We start from the raw sequence: 22,834 nt of genomic DNA on the forward strand, positions 1-22,834 counted from the left end.
CGAATCCAGCCATTCAGCCCATTTACATTTAGGGTTAGTATTGATATGAGAGCTTTTGATACTGTCATCTTGCTGTTAGCTGGTTGTTATGAGGATTTGATTGTGTAGTTATTTTACAGTGCTTATGGACTATGTGCTTAAATGTGTTTTTGTGGTAGCAGGTGTCATTCTTTCAGTTCCATGTTTAGCACTCCCTTCAGGACCTCTTGTAAGATTGGTCTACTTGAAGCGAATTCTCTCAGCATTTCCTTTTCTGAGACAGACTTCATTTTCCTTCACTCATGAAGCTTAGTTTGGTGGAATATTAAATTATTCATTTGAATTTCTTTTCTTTAAGAATACTGAAGCCCCCCCCGCCCCCAATCTCTGCTGGCATTTAAGTTTCTGATGATAGATCTGGTGCTATCCTTATGGGCTTCCCTTTGTATGTGACTTGACACTTTTCTCTAGCTACCTTTAAGATTTTTCCTTTTGTATTGACCTCAGTGAATCTGATAACTATGTGTCTTGAGCATGGTCATCTTGTATAGTATCTAGGCAGGGTTCTCTATATTTATTTGATTTACACATGAAAATCTCTAGTGAGATTAGGAAATTTTTTATGGGCTACATCATCAAATACAGTTTCCAAGTCCTGTCTCCTTCTGTCTCAGAAAGGCCAGTAAATCATAGATTTGGTCTCTCTACATAATCCCATATTTCTCAGAGGTTTTGTTCATTTTTAAAAATTCTCTTTTTTTATTTTTGCCTGTCTGGGTTGATTTGAAGATACGGTTTTCGAGCTCTGAGATTATTTCATCTGCTTGGTCTATTCTGCTGTTAATACTCCTGATTGTATTAGAAGATCTTGTAGTGAATTTTTCAGCTTTAGAATTTCTGTTTTGTTCTTTCTTAGAATGGCTATTTTGTCTTTCAGCTGTTAAATTGTTCTACTAGATTCCTTGCATTGAGTTTTATCCTTCTCCGGAATCTAGACTAGCCTCTTCACCATTAAAATTCTGAATTCTATATCTGTGTTTTCTGTCACTTCAGACTCCTTAAAAAACCAGTGTTGGGGGTGGGGGTGCAAGTGGGCTTTTTTGGAGGTAAGAGAATACTCCGGTTTTTTGGATGGCCAGAGTTCTTGCACTAATTTCTGTCTCATCTAGGAGGGTTGATATTCCTTTAACGGTGGTGTGAGTTAAGTATAGTCAGTTAGCTTCATTTCTGGATGCTTTCAAGGGGCCTGAGCTCTTTACAGGATCTTGATGTGTGGGTGAATTTTTGCACTTGGTTTCACAGGTGTATATGTTAAGAGGATAATTTTTGGTGTTGTATTGTGGGATGTGATTTAGTAGCAGATGATGATTAAGACTAATGGCCAGTAAGTAGCTAGGCAAATACCCAACCTCATGGCTCTTTGATACTCCCTGGCATTCATAGCCATGCTGCCGTTCCCAGGAGCCATTTGAGGGTGGGAACTAGCCCTAACCTTTAAGCACTCTGTGCAGTGTTGCCAAATTCCTCTCTCTTCAACTTTGGCTTCGGCATCAACTCTCCATACACTCTCTAAACTCGATAATTTCTAAAATTTTTGAGTATAAAATTTACCCACTTTCTTATAACCAGACCAAACAGTTGGTGTTTAAGCATTTAGGTTCTGGAATCAGTTCTTCAGATGGCACAAAAAGCATGGTGCTCGTATCTGCTTGTGGTGAGGACTTTAGAGAGATTATAGTCATGCTGAAAAGTGATGGGGAAGCAGGCGTTTTACATGGTGAGAGCAGGTGCAAGAGCCATTCTTATTTCTAACTTGGCTACAGAATCATTATGTTGCTCTCTGGATACAGATGTCAGATTTCAAAGGATCTTCTTTCTAGGCAATCAGGAATGCAGTTGCAGCTGGCAGTGGCAGGGCCAACTAGAGAGAGACCAAAACCCACCTCTGCGCAAAAAGAAAAATCAGGTTATTTCTTTCAAGTCTGTCAGTTATTGGTTACTGTGCACATTTTATTCAGTTCACACAACAACAGCAAACCACATAGTCATGCTGCCTTTTTGCATCCAGTAATAGGGTCACATGACATTTTATAAAAAGTTACTCCAAACAGGAAATTAGCCAACAAGGATACAAGCACAGTAATAAAACAAAAAGTGATAACACCAGAAGTAAAATTGGAATTGATGTAAGTGGAGTTAATTGATGAAATAGGAAACCATGGAAATATTGACACTCCCATAGTTTAAGACACTCTGGATATGTTGCTAAATAAATCTAGTGGAATGCATAAATGAGAAAGTGCATATGTGGAAAAGGATAAAGATGTTACAGAAGAAGTCATATCAACCGAAAATTTCACATTAGAATCATTCTTGGAGATATTAAATCACATTTAAAGTGCAAAGAATAACATGTTGGAAGTTGATCCAAATTATAAGAGGATACCATAATTCACCAAAGTATATAAAGATATTCACTTCCTATCACAAGTTAAACAATGAGAAGAAAACAAGAGCTCTTCAAACTATTCTTAATCAGTTTTAATAAGGAAATAATTCATAAATGTTTCTAATGTATTAATTAACATTGTATAAAATAAATGTCAGTTGCACTAATTTTTAATTTTCATATACATTCATAACTACCAATAAGAGTATTTTTAATGTCTTGGAAAATAATTTTTAAAGACCACGAAACAATTATAATTTTTGTCATTGATTATCAAGATCCCTTTACATGACTTAAGTTTTTATGGTTATTTTTATGGTCCCACTCTATAGTAATATACAGGACTGCCTACATACACAGATATTACTATGTATGTTTCATTCCTGTATGCATAGATAAGCATATACAAATGCATGTAAAAGTAAATTTATTTATTCCCTATCTGAATGACTTACAAGCTTAGATCCTTCTTGTACCCAACTTTTGATAGCCTGTTTTGTATTTTTGCATACATACTTGTTTCTGTTTTCATATAAATATATGCAAAAATATATTCACATATATTTGTGTTGAGCTCATTTGCTTTTTATTGATTAAACATATCATGGATAAAATATTTATACATACACACACACATATAGGATACAGCAGTGAGGCTGTTTTTGCAGTATTTTTAAATGATAAAAAATTCATATAAGTTAGAAAATACTCTTCTGTATAAGAAATAATTAAATTATGATGTAGCCATTTGTTTGGAAAGGTAGATATGAAAAAATAATATTTTATATTTATTCCAGTTGCCATAGAATGATTTGTGTTTTCCATGAGATATTGTTGCAGATATTTAAGATATATGGAAGTCTGTATATAATTTCACCTTGTAATATTAACCATGTCAAAATCATTCTGTATTTGTGTGTGTTTGTTATGTAGATAAACATGAAGAAAATTATGAAAAATATAGATGTTTATGATTTTCTGTTGTGATTAAAATGTAACTTAGATTTTATTATGTATTTTATCTATTATGTTATATATAATTACAAATATCTATATATGTTATATATAGATATATAAAATTGTAAATGGTAAGTTTGAAAATGGTTTATTCATGCACCCACTCTCACCATGTGAGATGCCTGATTCCCCATCAGCTTTTACCATGACTGTAAGCTCCCTGTGGTCCTTACCACAAGCATATGCCAGCATCATGCTTCTTGTGCTGTCTGAAGAAATAAGAATATTTTTATACTGATAATATACATAGCGATTTTGCTAAACTGCCTAATATTATAATTGAATCATAGGATTTTGGAAAATTCTTTTATTCAGTCATATCATCTCTGAAAACTTACAGTTTGCCTTTTTCTTTTCAATGCTAATATCAGTTTTTTTGCTTTTGCTAATCTTAATTTACTTCCTGTGATGATTAAAATATTAAATATTAAATAGAAATGATGTAATGGTCATGCCTCATTTCTTCACAACATGAAATGAAAACACAAAGCATGTTGTTATTCAAAATTTATACTTACAATGTTGCAGTCAAATGCAGTGACTATATCTGAATTAAGTATACTAATCTTCCAAACTTTCCATGCTTATAATTTTATAAACTTTTTTTTAGAAACAAATGCCAGATAAAAGCAAGCACATCCATGTTTTCTTTTTAACTGTGATACCATGACTGTGTACAAAACAAACTATAAAGTTTATAAATTAATCAAAAGGATAATATAAAATAAATAGCAAGGCAGGTAAAAAACAGAGAAAACATGGTGTTTGCTAGATTAATTCCTTATCTGCAAGGCTTTACTTTTAAAATTATGAATGAATGTTATATTAAAGAAACTACTCCTTTTGCATTTATTCAGATCTTAAAATTTTACTTAAAATTTTCATTATATGCTATAAGTATGGTGACTTGTATTGACTGACTTTCTTAGGTTTAAATAATAATGTTCTAGTTATAAACCAATCCTACACATGATGTTTATCTTTTTATATACTTTAGATTTGAATTGATAGTATTTTAGTTGCTATTTTATAATTACATTTAATTATTGTCTTGGGATCTTTATTTCTTGCACTGTCCTTACTGGCTTTTTCTCTCTCAAATCTGAATCTACTATCTAGGACCATTAAAATATTAAATAGGAATGATGATAATGGCCAAGCTTCCTTTTAATTACTTCTCTAGAATAGTTTGTAAAAGTTTAGAATTTTGGTAGAACTTGCTAGTGAAGTCATCTGAGCCTAAAATTTTGTTTATGAAAATATTTGTTCAATAATCAAATTTCTTTATTGTTACAGGTGTTTTCAAATCTCTATGGTTCCTTCAATTTTAAAAAATATTTTTTTCTAAAAATGTATATATTTCATTTATATTTTGAATTCGTAAACAAAACATGGTTCACAATATACTCCAAAACATTTTAATGTCTTCGGAATCTGAATCAGTCTTCTATTTTATTACACATATTTGTTACTCTTGTTTGTCTTTACTCTTTTTTTTTCTATCCAACTTGCCAGAAATTTATATATTTTACTAGAATTGTAAAAGGATCAGCTTTTGACTATATCAAGTCTGTGTTTTTTTAGGAGCTTCTTCTCACATTCATATTGTATACATTCTAATTTATTTTGTTGTATGTTTTGATTCTTTTTCTAACATCCTGAGGTAGATACTTAGCCTGTTAATTTTAAGTATTTTTATAATATATGCATATTAAGCTACATATTTTCTTTTCTGTGCTATTTTAACTGAATTAAAAAGTTTGATAAGCAATATTTAGTTAAAATAATTAGCCCAAAGGCTACTTAGAATTATATTCTTAGTTCGTCGAATATATGAAGATATTCTAGTTGTCTTTTAGATGTTGGTTCCTAGTATATTTTCATTGAAGATGAATACGTCAAATACAAAGAATCAATGAAATGAAAAGTTGGTTCTTTGAAAAGATAAAAAAAATTAATAGACCACTAGCTAGTGTAACCAAGAAGAGAGAAGATACCAATAAACATAATTAGACATGAAAATGGAGACATTACAACTCATACCATAGAAATACCAAAGATCATCAGAAACTACTATGAACAATTATACAAACTAGAGAATCTAGATGAAATTAACACATTCGTGGAAACATAAAACCTCCTAAGTTTGAGCCAGGAAGAAATACCAATTGTATTTCTAAGTAGTAAGATTGAATCAGTGATAATAATAATAATAATAATAATAGCCTAGGACCAGATGAATTCACAGCCAAATTCTACAAAACATACAAAGAACTGGTATTAATCATCCTAAAGCTCTTCCAAAAAATCAAGGAGGGAATACTTCCTAACTCATTCTACGAAGGCCGTAACACCCTGATAGCTAAGCCAGACAACGACAAAATTAAAAAAGAACTACAGACCTACAGACCTTCAGACCAATATTCCTGATGAGCAGAGATACAAAAATCCTCAATAAAATACTAGCCAACTGAATCCAACTGCACATCACAAAGGTAATATGCCACAATCAAGTGGGTCTCATTCCAGGGTTGCAAAGATGGTTCAACAAATGCAAATCAATAAATACGATTCATCACATAAACAAAATTAAAAACAAAAGTCATATAATTATCTTGATACATGCAGAAAAAGCTTTTGAAAAAATCCTGCATACTTTCATACAAAAAACAAAACACCCAACAACTAGGCAAAAAAGGAACATAGATCAAAGTAATAAAAGCCATGTATAACAAACCCACGGTCAACATTTTAATTTTTTTTTTTTAGTCATATGTTTGTCTTGTTTTCTTGCACTCCTTGCTAGGCAATGACTTCACTAATATGCTTGACATCAGGCAATCTCTGATCTGCTCTCTGTCACTATAGTTTTGTCTTTTTCTAGAGTATTAAAAGAATGAAATCATAAAATGTACTTTTTGTGTATGGATGTTTAGATATTTAGAGGAGAGGTTGATCTGTCACAGATTAATCATAACCAGAAAAAAGGTCTTCCTTGATAATTTAAAAAATCGATTTTCATAAGGTCTAAATTAAATACTATAAAATACACTCACGGCAATGTTATAGTCTCATTGATCATTTTAAACAATCATGTAACCAACTTACTATCCAAATTACAAAAATTTGTGACCTGCATAAAAACGTTCCTCGTGTCCCTTTGCAGTAAATCCCCTTCTTTCCCTAGAAACAGGATACCACAGGTCTACTTTTTGTCACCTTGAACCAATATTGAGTGTTCTATAATTTTCTATAAGTCTTATTTCAAGTTACTTTTTGTTTTCAGAGTAAGATGAGCATTGCGTTTCATTGTATTCATTTTTGTAACATATGGACATCCATTTGTTCCAACACCACTGATTAAAGACTTTATTTTCTGTCAGATTCAGTGTTTTTGTCAGTAATCCATTTTAAAGTAACTGTTTTGTTCTATGTGATCTGTAAGTCTATATTTATATTGCTACCAAAGTGTCTTGAGTATACGTTTTTCCCTAATTTTGAAAGACCAGCTTTTGATAATTTCTTATAATGATAGCTGCAGATTTTCATAGATGCCTTTTATTGGGTTGAGTGTGTTCCCTTTTACTGGGTTGAGTGTGTTCCCTTTTATTGAGTGATGTGAATATTTAACAACTAGTTGTCTGGGAATAGAGAGGACATGCTGGTTTGTGGCATTTACGAGTTTCACGGTGTAAATATTCCCAATGAAAGCTATACAAAGTTTTCATTGTTATATTAATTGAAATATCTAACAATTTAACAATCAACTCTCTTGGGCTAGTTCTAGCACATCACTGCTTCTGTTTTTAGATTGCTAAGAGCTTCCTATCACTCCCACTAAATGTGGCTATATTTAGAAATGGTTTGTCTTTTCATAAGTTGGCCTCTTTTTATTATATAATATCCCTTGTGAAAGGAAAATCAATATTGGCACACCAAAATCAGTAAGCTAAAGGGAAAAGTCAAACTGAGAACTGCTTAGGGCAAACCTGCTTCCCATTCTATTCAAAGTCATCTGTCTGCTCACTGAGACAGCAGCATATCTGATTGCCTCCTTTGGAAAGGCTATTCAGAAACCCAAAAGAATACAATTGTTTTTTTTTTTTATGTACCAATGACCCGATAGTCCCCTCCCAGCCTCCAGCTGTCCCGCCTTTGCTTGAGTTGTCCCGCCTTTCTGGAACAAACCAACGTTTATCTTACATATATTGATTGATGTCTCATGTCTCCCTAAAATGTGTAAAACCAAGCTGTGACCCAACTACCTTGGGCATATGTCATGAGAACTTCCTGAGGCTGCCATGGGCATGCGTCCTTAACTTTGGCAAAATAAACTTCCTAAATTGACTGAAACCTATCTCAGATGTTTGTGGTTCACATTCTCTTTATCCTTTAAGATAATCACTTTGTTTTGTGATCGATTACCTGTCAATTTTCAGTAGCTCATTTTGGTCTTCTGCTGAGGCATCTTGCTATCTACTCAAACATACAAAATTGTTGTAAAGGTCAAAGAAATTGGGAATATTTATCATATAATCTATAGCAGATTATCCAGAAAAATTAATATAACTTACATTTGTTTATTTATTTACTTATACATGCCTTTAATAATGGAAATGTTATGGCTATAAATTTTCCTCTGAGGATAGCTTTTACTATGACCAACAGAATTAGTTCTCCTTTTTCATTACTTTTCCAGTAGTATAAAGTTTTGGGTTTTGATTTACACTTTGACCAAAAGATTAAACAGGAATAACATTACAATCAGAGACTGCTGTCTGAATGTATATCTTTATTAAATATGTTTATATTTTTCTTAGACATACTTTTAACATTTTAAATAAATTCTCCATGAGCCTGATAAAGACTGTTTACTCTCTCATACGGGGAGTTGACATGTTGCACCATAAGTATTTTTTAGTCAAGAATTCTTTGTATTTCTGACAAATTTTGCTTAATATTTACTGAACATGTTGTTTGATGTATTCAGTTTTAAAAGTTTTAGAGCATTTTCCTGTACCTCTGACAAAAACAAGTGTACCTATTATACCTTCAACATCTATATAATTTTCAAGAAACAAGCTTGTTTTACAAATATTTATCAAACAACAACTATATCTTAATCTTGAATACAATCTGGAGGGTATTTTCCCTTGATAGTGTTCTTCAATTCTTTTTGGGGGGAGAAGCAGTAATTGCTAGACAAGTCATGAATTTGGCACATAACTTGCTCTAAACTATTGTGTTTTAACAGAGTGAATAGACAACCTACAGAATGGGAGAAAATACTTGCAAGCTATGCATCCAACAAAGGACTAATATCGAGAATTTACAAGGAACTCAAAACTCAACAAGAGTAAAACAACCCCAATAAAAAGTGAGTAAAAGACATGGAGAGGGATTTTTCGAAAGAAGACATACAAATGGCAATCAAAAGCAAAGAGGCATATGAAAAAACGTTCACCATCACTAATCACCAGAGAAATGCAAATTAAGTGCAATGAGATACAACCTTACATCTGACAAAATGGTTATTACTCAAAAAAAAAAAACAAAAAAACAAAAAAACAAAAAAACCAAAAAAACAAATATTGGCAAGAATGCAGAAAAATGGGAAAACTTTTACACTGTTGGTGGTAATGTAAATTAGTATAAACCTTATGAAAAACAGTATAGAGATTTCTCAAAGAACTTAAAGTAGAACCAGCATTTGATCCAGCAATCCTACCACTGGATATCTATCCAAAAGGAAAGAAATTATTATATCAAAAAGATATTTGCATTTGTATATTTATCGCAGCGCTATTCACAGTAACAAACATATGGAATCAACCTAAGTGTCCATCAACAGATGATTGGATAAAGAAAATATTATATATATATATTTTTATTATCTATATAATATTATATATACATATTTTATTATATATATATACACATATATATAAAATACTAGTCAGCCATAAAAATAATAATATCACGTCTTTTGCTGAAACATGGGTGGAACTGGAAGCTATTATCTTAAGTGATATAACTCAAAAACAAAGTCAAATATTGCATTGTATCACTTATAAGTGGGAGCTAAATAATGTGTATACATTATGTGGAATTATGAACATTGGAGACCTCAAAAGGTAGAAGAGTGGGAGAGGAGTGAAGGATGAGAAATTACCTAATAGGTACAATGTACACTATTTAGGTGTTAAACTACAAGCCCAGACTTCACTAGTACCCAGTATATCCATATAACAACATTGTGCTTATATTTCCTAAATCTGTAAAAATATAAAAATGAAGTATTATTGTTGTTTCAAGGTAGAGAAAAGCATATAGATACATTATCATCTTTTTGTTAAAATGTTACCAGGAACTGCTGGATGTAAAATATGCCTGATTCACATTTTTATTTATCTTACCAGTGTTTTCTAACATTTAATTTTTTTTAATTCTTCCTTTAGAATAATTTTCTTAATTTTTTCTCTTTTTTCTATTCTTAGATTTTCCTGTCTGTATCCATAGAAGATATTTTAAGTCTAAGACCCTCTATGCCAAATATTAGATTAGTCATTGTATTAGGGTTCTTTTAGACAGAATTAATAGGGTATATATATGTGTGTATATATATATATATGTGTGTGTGTGTGTGTATATGTGTGTGTGTGTGTGTGTGTGTGTATATATATATATAAAGTGGAGTTTATTAAGTATTAACTTACATGATCACAAGGTCCCACAATAGGCTGTCTGCAAGCTGAGGAGCAAGGAGAGCCAGTCTGAGTCCCAAAACTGAAGAATTTGGTGTCCTATGTTCGAGGGCAGGAAGGCCTGTCTCTCCTTTTCACATTTTTCTGCCTGATTTATATTCACTGGAAACTGATTATATTGTACCCACCTGATTAAGGGTGGATCTGCCTTCCCCAGCACACTGACTGAAATATTAATCTCTTTTGGCAACACCCACACAGACACACCTATGATCAATACTTTGTATCCCCGAATCCAATCAAGTTGACACTCAGTATTAACCATCACAGTCATCTTAAACAGTTTGTGAAAAAAATGTAGAACCTTTCATTCCTTGTTTGTTCCTTAATGGGTCTACTTCTCAATGGCCTTGTTCCCATATTAGTAAGACTTTAAGACAAAGACATTTCATTGATATCTATCTATCTATCTATCTATCTATCTATCTATCTGGCAAGCTAGCTAGCTTTATCTACCATCTATGTCCATCTTTTTTTTTTTCAGATGAGAAACATTTGGTTATCTTTTCTTGGCAATTGCTAACTTGCTCATATTTCAAAATCAGTTTGAAATATAGAAGAAAAAGAACTATTTATCCTAATATATTTGATGCTCTGCAGTCAGCAACACAGTTAGAAAGTCCATTTCAGAAAATATTAGGACAATTATATTCCACGTCGTTTCTTTCTTTGTAAACATTTAAGTTATATTGTCAAGCAAGTATCATTATTATTCTCCCTGGTGGTCAGAGAAAATGCTCTTCTTGATGGAGAGAAGGCGTGTAAAAATAATCTAATCTGCCACTTTTATAAAATTTTTATTCACTACGTTTCATTAAGTTTGCTTTTATAACTTTCACTAAGAGTTTTACAATGCATTTGGTATTGCCAAGTGCTTGATAATTCCCCAGCACGTATGGAAGTACAAAATAACACTTCCAACCTTTAATACCAAACACTTTGGTAAATACCACAGATGCCATATTGCTCTAGCAGGTGCTAAATTGCTACTGTTGTATCACCTTGGGATATGATGAAGATGAATGGAATGCTGTGCATTTTCCCAGTATTCCACAATTACTGGAACACCTGTGCTAAACAATGTGGTGCTAATGCACCATAAACATGCTCACAATACTCTGAGGACCTTGTAGTTTTACATTTCAACTTGCTTAGCAGGGCCTTAACTTAATGCAGGTGTTGGAAGTGTTTCACCTATCCTTGACACTGCTACTACATAGTGACATATTAGTACCATGCCAGTAAAAGTTGACTTTCTTCACTCTGTGTTTTGTTTTCTTTCTTTCTTCCCTTCCTTTATTCACTCTAATATTTCCTTCCACCTGTTCTTATCTCATTGTGTATTGCTATGGGAATACGTAATGTCTTCCTTTGTTTCCCGTGAATTGTCTTCATCCCCTTGCTTTAATATCAAAGATCTATATCATTGTTAGCAATATAAGATGTTCTTATCACGGCTGCTCCAGCACCTTTGTTTTTAAGTAAATCGCTTTTGGCATATGGAAATGCCTGCAAACATATTTGTGATAGTTGTCAACCTGGCAACTGTTTTCATATGTGTATATTTTTAAAAATTTAACCATTAAAAAACAAATAGCAGACTGGGCATGGTGGCTCATGCCTGTAATCCCAGCACTTTGGGAAGCCAAGGTGCGTGATTCGCCTGAGGTCCAGAGTTCGAGACCAGCCTGGCCAACATGGACAAACCCCGTCTCTACTAAAAATACAAAAATTAGCCTAGTGAGGTGGTACACACCTGTATTCCCAGCTACTTGGGAGGCTGAGTTAGGAGAATTGCTTGAACCCAGGAGAAGAAGGTTGCAGTGAGCCGAGATCACCACTGCATTCCACCGTGGGTGATAGAGTGAGACTCTGTCTCAAAAAAAAAAAGAGAAAGAAAAAAGGTATGTGTGTGTGTGTTTGTGGTGTGTGTGTGTATATGTGTGTGTCAATGTGTTTATAGTAACACCCCCATGGTCATTGTGAATTAAGCTTCTACTGTTTCTGTTACAAATTTTAAGAGTTCTTGAGATACGGCCGGGTGCGGAGATACAATTCCCATACCATCCACACAATTCAACATTTTAAAGCATTTAATACAATGATTTAGTATTTTCCAAGGATTGTGTGAACATTACCACAATGTAATTTTCAAAGACTTTTGTCCCCTGGTAAGAAAATTCCTATATCCACTTATAGTCACTCTCCATTACCCAAAGCCTGCCCTCCTCGTTTTTAGGAATACCCTATTATGTGTCTCTATAGGTTTGTCTGTTTTCTATGACCATGTTTTAAGTTAAACCCTTTATTTTTCAGTAATTTTACTTTTATGTAACTAAATGGAGATTTGTTTTTTCATTTTTTTTTCTCCCCATATGGTTCATAGAACTTTTGTAGTTGTGGCTTCATATTTTTTTTTGTCATTTTTGCAGAAGCTATTTTCAGTTATTGCATCTGCCCTTTTTTCTCTGTCTCTCTTTTAGGCTATATTCGTCTTCCACAGGTGTGTGTATACCTTTCTATATTCTATCTTATAGGCTGATGTCCCAACAGTAGTTTTCTACAAATCTGATAACTATATTTTAAATTGCCTCATTTCAGGGTTGTGATATGTCTTCTTACCAATGTTCAATCTCTATCAGGCTTCGGAGTGATATTGGAAAAAGAAAGGAATATTCTGAGGGGCTATCTGTTTTATATACGCCAGAATCCAAACTATTTTTTTTGGATTTAGCTTAAATAACATTCACAGTTTGCAAGTTTCTCTAAAATAAACATGAAAGGATCTCTAAGAATCAAAGGCGTTTCAAGCTTGCACCTCCACAACTATATATGGTGTTTGTTTATTTATCTTGTTTCTCCTATCCTGATTGGAAAACACAATGTCCTTGTTACTTTTCATAAAAAGTAAACATGTAAGAGGCATGAACTATTTTATCACAATAGCTTCCAATGCTGTTGAAATATTGAAATCTGAAATATCTTTAGCATCAAGTTCCAAAGTCACCATCCAGGCTTGTCCAGGGAGTGGTGACTCCTCAAAAATGATAATACAGAGATATGTAAGATAAAGAAAGATTTAATCATCCATGAATCTTAAGTGTTCATCAAACTCCAAGAATTTTAAACTTTCCAAATATCCTCCTGAACCATAGGTGTGCAAAAAACAGACAGTGATCTATGGAATAGTGGAGAATCAATCTTTTTTATATTATTTGAAGACACCTTACTTTTCAACTAAAATACCTGCCTGAAACTTGCATTGTGAACTCACTGTTAGGAATGAATGATGCTTAAATAAGTTTATTATTAGGCTGGTGCAAAAATAATAGCTGGTTTTGCCTAAAAAAATGGGAAAAACTGCAATTATTTGTGCAGCAATTTAATAGTAAAAGAAATTTTTTTCTGCATATATTCATGAAAACATAAAATGATATGAAATGTTTATGAGAGTTTAATGGATTTTTGTTTGAAGGCATTTATTGATGTTTTCTTGAAGGCAAAGACTATTATTTTAAGAAAATGAGTGGCCGGGAGCAGTGGCTCACGCCTGTAATCCCAGCACTTTGGGAGACCGAGGCGGGCGGATCATGAGGTGGAGATCGAGACTATCCTGGCTAACACGGAGAAACCCCGTCTCTACTAAAAATACAGAAAATTAGCCGGGCATGGTGGCGGGCGCCTGTAGTCCCAGCTACTCAGGAGGCTGAGGCAGGAGAATGGCATGAACCCAGGAGGCGGAGCTTGCAGTGAGCAGAGATCGTACCACTGCACTCCAGCCAGGGCAACAGAGCAAGACTCCATCTCAAAAAAAAAAAAAAAAAGAAAATGAGTAATAAGGCCAATGCCATCTCAAGCTTAAAACACTAGATAAATAAGGCAACCTACAGCCATTTCAATCACCTCCTCATTTACTCACTAAATTTTTATATCAAGGCCTATGCCTCACATTTTAACAGCTAATTTATTATACCAAATTACTGCCTTTCGAGTCTGCCTTAAGAAATAAGATAACAAGCCAGTTCATATAAAGATCTTTGAGCCAACAAGCAAATGACTGAGCTGAGTTGTCAGAGAAGAACTGACAGGACTATCCTGTGTTTTATATCACAGTGCTTATTTTTTTTTTAATTTGAGAAAACATCAGTTTCCTGAATAAGTTTTAATGGCTTAATTATATTAAAGTATGACATGAGTCAGAATAACCACCTTGGAAAGTTAAACATATTCAACTAAAAAGGTAATGAAGTGAAAAGAAGTGGAAGATGCAATACTAGTCTGGGAAGTATGCCCAAGTTTTCAATAAATGAATAATAAAAATGTTTGCATAATAATAATCAATCCTTCCAATAATGAGTTTGCTGTCAGTAGACAATCATGTTGAGTAATTAAATTCCAATGAATTCAGTTGCTAAGTCAGGCATATGCTTTGAGTTATCAGCATGGCCAGGGACCTTTCCCGGGTGCCTGCCTTGAGCCACTTGCCTGGGTCAGGTTGGAAGAATTTCTACAATAATAGCTACAATTTCCTTCTGTACAGGCATTGTTCATTAGATCAAGTTATTAACCAGTTACTGCTATGAGAAGGCAGAGAGGAATAAGCCAGACAGACTTAGTCTGTTAGCCTGGCCATAGCCTTGCTGCCAGCTCACAGATCCCTGTCCAAGTTTGGGTCCTAGTCCTATACCATGCCTCAGAATGGTGTAAATACTTCCCTCTTAGCATCTTTCCATTCCCTCTAGTGTTCTGCTTCTCCTTCCTTCTTTTTTACTCTCTCTGTTTTTCTCCCACTCTTTATCATGCACACACAGACATGAATTCACACATGACATTTGTCTTGTAATTTAGTACATATTCTTAGATGCTCACTCTAGAAACTCAATGGAATTATCTAATGAGAATATATTCCTGGACAAAATGGACCCTACTCAAAGAGAAATGCTGACAGATGCTATCAAGAGATAATACATACCTTTATATGTGATATGGTTTGGCCATGTCCCCACCCAAATCTCATCTTGAATTGTTGCTCCCATAATCCCCACATGTTGTGGGAGGGACGTGGTGGGTGGTAATTGAATCATGAGGGCAGGTTTTCTCATGCTCTTCTTGTGATAGTGAATAAGTCTCACAAGATCTGATGGTTTTATAAAGGGGAGTTCCCCTGCACAAGCTCTCTTGCCCCTTGCCATGTAAGAAGTGACTTTGCTCTTCCTTCATCTTCCACCATGATTGTGAGGCTTCCTCAGCCATGTGGAACTGTGAGCCCACTAAACCTCTTTCCTTTAGAAATCACTGAGTCTTGGGTGTGTCTTTATTAGCAGCATGAGAATGAACTAATATAGTAAATTTGTACCGTGTAGTGGAGCACTGCTGTAAAGACACCCGAAAATGTGGGAGCAACTTTGGAACCTGGTAACAGGCAGAGGTTGGAACAGTTTAGAGGGCTCAGAAGAAGACAGGAAAATGTGGGAAACTTTGGAACTTCCTAGAGACTTGGAGGACACAGAAAACAGGAAGATGTGGGAAAGTTTGGAACTTCCTAGAGACTTATTGAACGGCTTTGACCAAAATGCTGATAGTGATATGAACAATAAAATTCAGGCTGAGGTGGTCTCAGATGGAGATGAGGAGTTTTTCGGGAACTGGAGTAAATATCACTCTTGCTATACAAAGAGACTGGCATCATTTTGGCCCTGCCCTAGAGATCTATGGAACTCTGAACTTGAGAGAGGTAGGGTATTGGCGGAAGAAATTTCTAAGCGGAAAATAATTCAAGAGGAAGCAGAGGGTAAAAGTTTGGAAAATTTGCAGCCTAAAAATGCAATAGAAAAGAAAAACCCATTTTCTAGGGAGAAATGCAAGCCAACTGCAGAAATTTGCATAAGTAACAAGGAGCCAAATGTTAATCACCAAGACAATGGGGAACATGTCTCCAGGATACGTCAGAAATTTTCACAGAAGCCCCTCCCTTCATGAGTCTGGACACCTAAGAGGTAAAAATGGTTTCTTGGGCCAGGTCCAGAGCCCCCTTGCTGTGTGCAGCCTAGGGACTTGGTGCCCTGCATCTCAGCCACTCCAGTCATGGCTAAAAAGGGCCAAGGTACAGCTTGAGCCATGGATTTAAAGGGTGCAAGCCCCTAGCCTTGGCAGCTTCCATGTGGTGTTGAACCTGTGGGTGCACAGAAGTCAAGAATTGAGGTTTGGAGACCTCCACCTAGATTTCAGAGGGTGCATGGAAATGCCTGGATGTCCAGGCAGAAGTCTGCTGCAGAAGCAGAGTTCTCATGGAAAACCTCTGCCAGGGCAGTGCAGAAGAAAAATGTGGTTGGGTCAGAGTCCCCACACAGAGCTCCAACTGGAGCACTGCCTAGTGGAGCTGTAAGAAGATGACCACCATTGAAAGCAGACAGGTGAGGCACTGTACAGTGCAAACCACAGGGGTGGAGCTGCCCAAGACCGTGGGAGCCCACCTCTTGCATCAGCACACAATGGATGTGAGATGTGGAGTCAAAGGAGATCATTTTGGAGCTTTAAGATTTGACTGCCCCACTGGTTTCCAGACTTGCATGGGGCCTGTAGCCCCTTTGTTTTGGCCAATTTCTCCCATTCGGAATGGCTGTATTTACCCAATGCCTGAATCCCCATTGTGTCTAGGAAGTAACTAACTTGCTTTTGATTTTACAGGCTCATAAGTGGAAAGGATTTGTCTTGTCACAGATGAGACTTTGGACTCCAGACTTTTGGGTTAATGCTGAAATGAATTGAGACTTTGAGGGACTGTTGGGAAGGCATGATTGGTTTTGAAATGTGAGGATATTAGATTTTTGAGGGGCCAGGTGCAGGATAATATGGTTTGGCTGTGTCCCCACCCAAATCTCATCTTGAATTGTAGCTCCCATAATTCCCATGGGTCATGGGAGGGGGGCCCAGTGGGAGGTAATTGAATCATGGGGGGTAGGTTTTTCCCATGCTATTCTCGGGATAGTGAATAAGCCTTATGAGAGCTGATGGTTTTATAAAGGGGAGATCCCCTGCACATGCTCTCTTACCCGCCGCCATGTAAGAAGTCCCTTTGCTCTTCCTTCATCTTCCACCATGACTGTGAGGGTTTCCCCAGCCATATGGAACTGTGAGTCCATTAAACCTCTTTTATTTATAAATTACCCAGTCTTGGGTACGTCTTCATTAGTAGCATGAGAACAAACAAATACGATATGACTTTACTGTAAACATGTAAAATTATAATAAATAGCATAGTCTTATGTGTTAGTCACTGTCCTGCAACTTACCAGATGGATGATCTAACAGAAGATATTTAAACGACCCTCAGTTACATTACAGGCATTATTGGGAAAATCATACCATGAATCTTGTATAATTACTTTGAGAAGTAAGAGTGATAATGTCATAGAGGGCCTAGTACAGTGCTTGAAACAAAACTCAGGTATCTAATAATTTATGTAACCATACTCACATTGTATGTATAATATAAACATGAAAGTTGTTCATTAAAAATATAGTCAAATTTTATTTGGTGTTCTTTTTTAGCATTGGGTAGTTGGGGATATTTTCTAAATTGAAATCATCATTAAAAATATTATAACAGTCAATTTCTCTACACTGACCCAGGCAACCATTAAATTACTTTTTCCTGATACTTGATTATGTTTTGACTATTTGGGAATTTCAAATGAATGGGTTTATACTGTATCTGTTCATTGGCAACTGGCTTGTTTTGTTCATCATATGGCAAGGGATGGAGAGAAACATTTTTAGGCTGATGGAAATATTGTATACATTAATTTTGTGGTGATAAAATAGGTGTATATATTTGTCCAAAAGTCATTAAGTGCATAATTAAAATGGGTCTATTTTATTATATGTAAATTATATATTCATAAAGATGATTTTAAAAAATGACCCGGCACAGAAAACTCAAGGCCAAAATGCATTTTGTGATAAAATTCTTTAAAATTTCAGGAAGAAATACCGTAAGGACTTCCCCTTCTCTCAAAAAAAAGAAAAAAAAAGGAAAACGCACACACACAGACAGGGAAAAAAAACCTTTCCAAGTTATTCTATGAAGTCAGCGTGATCTAGAAACCTAACCCTCACAAAAAAAATTTACAAGCAAATTGCACTAATAAACATAGATGCAAAAGTTCTAAAAAATAACAGTAAATTAATTCAGCCAACAATTTTATTATATGAAGATCATATGTGTACATGTGTATATAAATACATATAATTATTATGACAGAAAGATTTTATTACAGAAATGCAAGTATGTTCTATAATAGCAGATGTTTTAATACTGTAACTCAACATTTTAGAGAAAAAATATCATATGACCACATGAAGAGACAGAGAAAGCATTTGATAAAGTTCAATACATTCATTTTAAGCCCTTAGCCAATTAGAATGATAAAAGATCAACTTTAACATGATAAACATTATCTACAAAGAATTTACAGCAAACCCTGGACTTAATGCTGAATTACTGAAACCTTCTCATTAATATATGAAGGGAGAAAATTATGCCTAAAAATAATAATTCTCTTGTTTGACATCATACTGAAGATTGTAGACAGAATGATGTTAGGGAAAAATAATGTAAATCATTAGAAATAAAGATATAAAACAATGTATTTGCCCCCCAAATTCAATGCAATTATGGACTGTTAATTTGAATTAAACGTATGTTCGCTGTATACAAACTCAAAATAGAAAAAATATTATATCCCCACATATAAGCAATATGCAGAATATAAACATTATTAAAACAATAACATTCCAGCATCCTCAAAAACAACATATCCTTGGGCTAAATTTGATAAAAGTTGCTCAAAATCTCTATATTAAAAATTTATTTAAGATAAATTTAGTATACATATGTAACTAACCTGCACGTTGTGCACAGTAACCTAAAACTTAAAGTATAATTTAAAAAAAAGATAGATTTAAAATTACCTAGATTATTTTCAGTATTTAGTATATACATTTTGGACACATTTTGTTTTATATATATATATACCTAATTATCGTAATGTTTGATACAATTATAAATTTTAGATTTAAATTTCAAATGGCTTATTGGTAGAATTTAAAAATAGAATATATTTTTTATATTAAATACTCATCTTAGAATAATTTAATATGACTGGGGATACAGACATTCAAATAATCTTTAATACATATAACAAATTTAAGAAATTAATTGGTAATTTTTATGGATACATAATATTTGTACATATGTATAGGGCATATGTGATATTTTGATGTAAGCATACAATGTGTAATGACCAAATTAGAGTAATTGGGATATCTGTCACCTTAAACATTTATCATTTCTTTGTGTTAGAAACATTACAGTTTCACTCTTGAAGTTATTTAGAAATATACAAAAATTATTATTAATTATAGTCACCCTCTTGTGCTACTGAACACTAGACTTACTTCTTCTATCTACCTGTATTTTGTACCCATTAACCAACCCTTTAAAACAAAGTCAGATACAGTAGCATACCTGTAGTTCTGGCTACTCAGGAGACTAAGGTGGAAGGATTGCTTGAGCTCAGGAGCTCAAGTCCAGCCTAGGCAACATAGAGAGACACTATTAAAAAAAAAAAAAAGTAAGAAACAAATGAAAGAGGAAACAACAACAACAAAAATCAACAAATATTTTCTGAGAAACTACAGTGTCTCATGTTTCATCCATTCTAAGTCCTTGGAATACACAATTTATAACAAAATGAAAAAACCAAAAATCCTGCCTTTGTAGCGTAGGCATCCTGGTAAGTGAGATCAATAATACCTAAAATACATAATAATATGTAAAATATGATGTAAAGTTACCTGACATCACAATAATTATACCTAATCCTCAAATCTCAGGCAACACTAAACCTTTGCTTCTGATGTGTCTATGAGTCTAAACGGGGGTTCTGATGCTCTCACCTGAATTCGTTTATGTGCATGAGTCAGCTGAGGGACAACTGATTTGCATTATGCTCAGCTGGGATTGGCTTCAATCTGCAAGTCGCATCCAGATCCATTCCTCATGTCTCCCACGGTCCTGAAACCAACAAGCTCTCAGGTACATATTCTTGGGATGGAGATTGCACAGCAGCTAAAGACAAGCTCCACTGTGCAAAAAATTTAAAACTTCTGCTTAATTCCATCTGTTAACATCATCTATTGGCCGAAGCATATCACATGGTCCCAAATACATGCTTATTCTGAAATAATTCTCATATTACCACACACAAAGTCAAGGGCAGAAAAGCATATACTCACATGGAGGCAGGGGGATTTAAATACATTTAAAGGATAATGTAACCCAGCAGAGTTTATACGTGCTTGCAAAAAATAATACATAGGATGAAGGGGATTGGAAATGTGGAGCATGGGAAAGGAGTGGGTTATCACTTTAAGCAGTGTAGTCACTGAAGGAATTAGGAGAAGGATGACATTTGAGGGAAGACTTGAAGCAGTAAATGAGCTATGTAGCTTGTTGGGAAAAAGTATCCCGAGGTAGGAAGTCCAAAGTGGTTTGAGCTTGATAAGTATACGGAAAGAAGTATAAGATGAAGTCAAAAAGGTAAGGGAGATTACTCAATCTTATGGATATTATAGAATGTTATAGCTTTGCTTTTTATTGGGGTGAAACTGTAGTGCTTTGATCAGAGAAGTACAATGTCAGGCTTAAAAAGATTATGGACAACTGTATTAAGGATAGACTTTTGGACACTATTCATCATGGATCTTTTACAAAATAAATGGAATATTTAAACAGGGTGATTTGGACTTTCTTACTAAACATACAATTTCATAAATTTCAGCTCTCTAATGCTCTGTTCTTTGCTTTGGGTGATTCCTCACTTCTGGTCATCAGTTCATTAATTGCCCCTGTGATCTCATTTACTTTGTTGAATCTGCTGTGATTCTGGGTGCTGCCGGATTGGAATCGTTCAGTGCGCAATTAAACGCCTTTAAATTTAACTCAGCTGAAGTTTGTCTTTTATCAGTAGTTACATCGTAGAGGAGTCAAAAGTTACACGTGGATTTTCAACTACAAGGGTCAGTCACCCTAACCCCTGCATTGTTCAAGGGTTAACTGTAGATCTTTTTATATCCCACAGTTCATGGTACTTCTTTTAATTACTTTATGAGTGTTACTCCTTTGTTCATCTTTGATAATTTTAAGTGTACGTATTTAAACCTTTGGAACATGGTTCTGTTGTTTTAAATTCTTATGCACAAATCTGTGGGTGATTTGGCTTTAGTGCTTGTTGGTCCTCTCATGACATTTACACTGATATTTCGTAACTTTTACTGTGCTCAGCTTTCTTGAAAATTTATTTTTCCTTCTCTTTTCATCCCTGTATTAGGCTGCTCAGTATATACAACAGAACTGATATTGTATTGATATCTTGGAGTTTCAGGCTCCTGGATAGATAATACACGTGGTTCCTGAGATTGGGGAAAGCGTAAAGCAGATTCTGAGCAAATTGACTATCCTCACTACTTCCGTCTTTAGGCTTTATGTACCTTGCATCTGGCTGCACACTGGATAGGCTGAATAGGTTGGTGGGCGCCTTTGTAATGACACTACCAGCTTGTTGCTTCCTGGTAACAGGAAGAAAAAGAAAAGCCATGCAGATTTCCTACTACTTGTAGGATATGCTAGACCTTGTTTTCTTAGGCATCTGAAGTCCTGATTTCCATTGCCTGCTCCTGATTTGGCATCCTGATTTAGGCTTCCAGGTCTTCAGCCCACATGCTTTGATTTGATTTTCTCTTCCATTCCTGGCCTTTGACATTATTATTTTAATCATGGTTATGCATTTTATAGTAAAAATATGAAATATACTTTTTGTGAGGAAAGCTTCATATTTCTTTACTCAATTAAACTACAGTCAAAATTTTAGAGCCCTCACACCAGGAAGCTCTCCCTCTTGCAGAATATGGTAGAGTACACATCTTTTTGAGATTTACTTGAGGGCAACAGTGATGCTTTATAAAATAATAACAGGAACTCTAACATAAAAATTATGCACAAATAAATAAAAGCATTTAAAATATATCTTTAAAGCTCCCTTCTTTTGTTACTTTAACAATAAAATGAAATCTCTGTCATATAGATTTTTTAAAATTATCATATTGAATAAATAGAGCTGCGTTGGCAACAACTACCTGGATCTTTTTAGAGCAGAAAAAAAAGACCCTTAAATATCTTGCACTTACACATCTGTATTAGTATCCCACAGAGTGCTTTTGAAAATTCTTTGTTGTATTTGTCTGCAGTGAAAATCAATGCAAATTTATCACAACTTTTATTCTTTAAAAAGATATGAAATTCAAGGGTATAGCCACTTATGTATTACATTCCCCTTCTGAAACAATTAGCATAGATAATGGTTTTTTCAAATTTTTTCTAAGTGATACATTCTAATGTACCTGTGGCAAAAATATATTCACTGATTTAAAACACATGCATCTGAAATCTTTGAATATGTAAAACAGTGTATTTTTACAATTTTACATAAATGTATTCAGTTAAGTGTTAGGCTAAATATAACCTTCCTTGGACAAGGTTAATATTGTAGTTTAATTATAATGT

General features: G+C 34.3%; 1 long non-coding RNA gene across 2 annotated transcripts in view; it reads left to right on the forward strand.

Annotated features, from left to right (window-relative positions):
• The window catches only part of LOC129398747 (uncharacterized), a 136,660-nt gene that overhangs the window by 47,463 nt on the left and 66,363 nt on the right, over positions 1–22,834 (forward strand). The window contains exon 3 of one of the 2 annotated variants that reach the window (XR_008626660.1): positions 8,700–10,125. This is a non-coding gene — a long non-coding RNA (uncharacterized LOC129398747). Of the gene's footprint in view, positions 1–8,699; positions 10,126–22,834 lie in introns of those variants that run through there. The other variant, XR_010109016.1, reaches the window with a different exon arrangement.

The sequence above is a fragment of the Pan paniscus genome, chromosome 11 (genome assembly GCF_029289425.2).
Source record: "Pan paniscus chromosome 11, NHGRI_mPanPan1-v2.0_pri, whole genome shotgun sequence".
Taxonomy (NCBI): Eukaryota; Metazoa; Chordata; class Mammalia; order Primates; family Hominidae; genus Pan; species Pan paniscus.